The sequence below is a fragment of the Oratosquilla oratoria genome, chromosome 5 (genome assembly GCF_046742065.1).
Source record: "Oratosquilla oratoria isolate Oo_2021 chromosome 5, ASM4674206v1, whole genome shotgun sequence".
Lineage (NCBI taxonomy): Eukaryota > Metazoa > Arthropoda > Malacostraca > Stomatopoda > Squillidae > Oratosquilla > Oratosquilla oratoria.
In genome coordinates, this window is record NC_134781.1 from 43,211,146 (window position 1) to 43,213,645 (window position 2,500).

At 36.6% G+C, this 2,500-nt stretch overlaps 1 protein-coding gene across 4 annotated transcripts in view; it reads left to right on the plus strand.

The window, feature by feature from the left end:
- The window catches only part of LOC143025488 (uncharacterized), a 608,144-nt gene that overhangs the window by 530,656 nt on the left and 74,988 nt on the right, over positions 1–2,500 (plus strand). The window lies entirely within an intron of this gene.

Genomic DNA, 2,500 nt, shown 5'->3' on the forward strand with positions numbered 1-2,500 from the left:
TATGGTTGATGCAGGGCTGGGAAGTAATGTAGGCTGCCTCCACTATTTTTCTTTTCTTTTTCTCTAGACCTCTGTGAAGCACCTCTATCTTGTTCCAGTCTGGAAGATGACCACACTGGTCTAAATGAACTACTAGCGAGTTGGAGGTTCTGTGAGCTCTGACGTCATTTTTGTGTTCATATGTTCGTAGCTCCACTGATCTTCCCGTCTCTCCATAATATCCTAACGGACAGCCACCACATGGTGATCTTTGCAAGCTCCTCAACAGTATGAACAATAATCCTATATTGTGGGATCCAGATACTTTAGTGATATGCAATGGGTTTAATGAGTGGCTAACAAAAGATTCAACATACTTTTTTTCTGATGGTTTATAATGAAATTTCCATTAAAACTGACACACTTTTCAGTGTCTTACAAACCTAAATGATAGATATTCCATACTGCATTGAGAGGATTACTGAAACAATAAGTTTATTTAAGGATCTGCACAAAAATTTCGAGGATTTGTACGAAATATTTGAAGAATGTTGGAGAGAAAATAACTTTACTGAATCAAGATAACGTACAAAAGATTCAGTTAAAGAAGAAAGAATGAGAATATTTGGTGTAATTTTGGATGACATACTGAAGAACATGAAAGCAAGATTTGCTGATTTCAAAAACTTAAAGTTCATTTCATTAGTTCATGGAAATAAATTTCAAAATCTTGCTTGCCAAGTTGATAAGGATGCATTTGAAAGTTTAGAAAAGAACTATGGAAACTTTTTCGACATCATAAGACTGAAAGCGGATTTAGCTGGAATTTACAATGCACAAGTGTTTCGAGATAAATCAGTTAAAACTTTGCTTGATTTTATATTTGAAAATGAACTGACCCAAACGTTCCCTGAAGCTGTGAAGTTGCTGCAATTAATTTTGACAATTCCTGTGGAGGAATCGATTTCTGTTTTGAAAAGAATTAAGAGCTAGACTAGGAACAGAAGAACAAAGCAAAGACTTTCCTCACTTGCTTTAATATCCATTGAAAAGGAAAGACTTAAAATGGAGCAAGACCCTACTTTCAGTGTTTATGGAAAAGTGACAGATATTTTTGCTACAAAGAAATAATAGTGGATTTATTGTACAAATAGGCTAATAAAATTAGTAAGAAGATTTTTTTAAAAATATTTCTATCCTTTTATATACTGGCAAATCTTTTGATGATAGTTTACTACATAAAGGTCACTCACTGCCTACCCAGAGTAATTACTGACGGCACGTGCCTGATATAAATACAGTATATATATATATATATATATATATATATATATATATATATATGTATATATGTGTGTGTGTATGTGTGTGTGTATGTATGTGTATATGTATATATGTGTGTGTATGTGTATATATATAATTATATATGTATATATAATTATATATATATATATATATATATATTTATATATATATATATACATTTTCTAGATAGAAATGTAGTAGCACATTTGTAAATAACACACAGGAACCCACAGTCGGAGAAAGAATAATCTTTGAATAAAGAATAATCCTACATTTCGGCTATCAACTGTAGCCCTCTTCAGGAAAGTCCACTTTCCTGAAGAGGGCTACAGTTGATAGCCGAAATATAGGATTATTCTTTATTCAAAGTTTATTCTTTCTCCGACTGTGGGTTCCTGTGTGTTATATATATACATATTGTGACGCACATATGATTGCTTATGCGTTCGAGTGTGTCTTTGTCTTGCTCTACTGCCGTGAAGTCCCGTGTTGAGCATAACGATGGGAAAGTGTAATGAGAAGACGATGGATAACTCGTGATGTTGACGTGGGTCTATTTTTGTTCTGTGAGCTTGCTTGGGTGACAATTCTCTTGGCAAAGGAAATTTGCAGGAAGAGAGTGAGTGTTGTATGTACGTTTGTATGTATGTGTATGCACGCATGTACCCGTGTCACAGTGGGGGACACGAATGTGTGTGCAAACAGAAAAGGAACTGTAACTAAAGATTGCGATTCACCACCACGGTCTTGGATCACATGTTGGACGTGTGATTGATAGCTGTTACACTCCCGGATAAGAGCGCAGAGGTCATACATGTTCCGATATTTGGGTAGCGTTGTGACCTTGGACACACACACACACACACACACACACACACACACACACACACACACACACACACACACACACACACACACACACACACACACACACACACACACACAACTCCTTGCCCAGCAGAGCTGCAGTGCTGGCTTGCAGTGATGTGATGCTGCCCTTGGCGGGTTCGAACTCAGACCGCTGAGTTAGCAGGCAAGTGCGGTACGGCTACACTAGCAAGCCACCATAATGCACGTGCGCGCGCGCGCGCGTTTGTGTTGTGTATGTATTGTGTTGTGTAAGATTATAACAGAGTATATTGACGCTTTCCACAATTTTCAACTAATGTAATTATAGGAAAAGAAGTTTATAATGAATAGTTTTACGTAAAGCTAA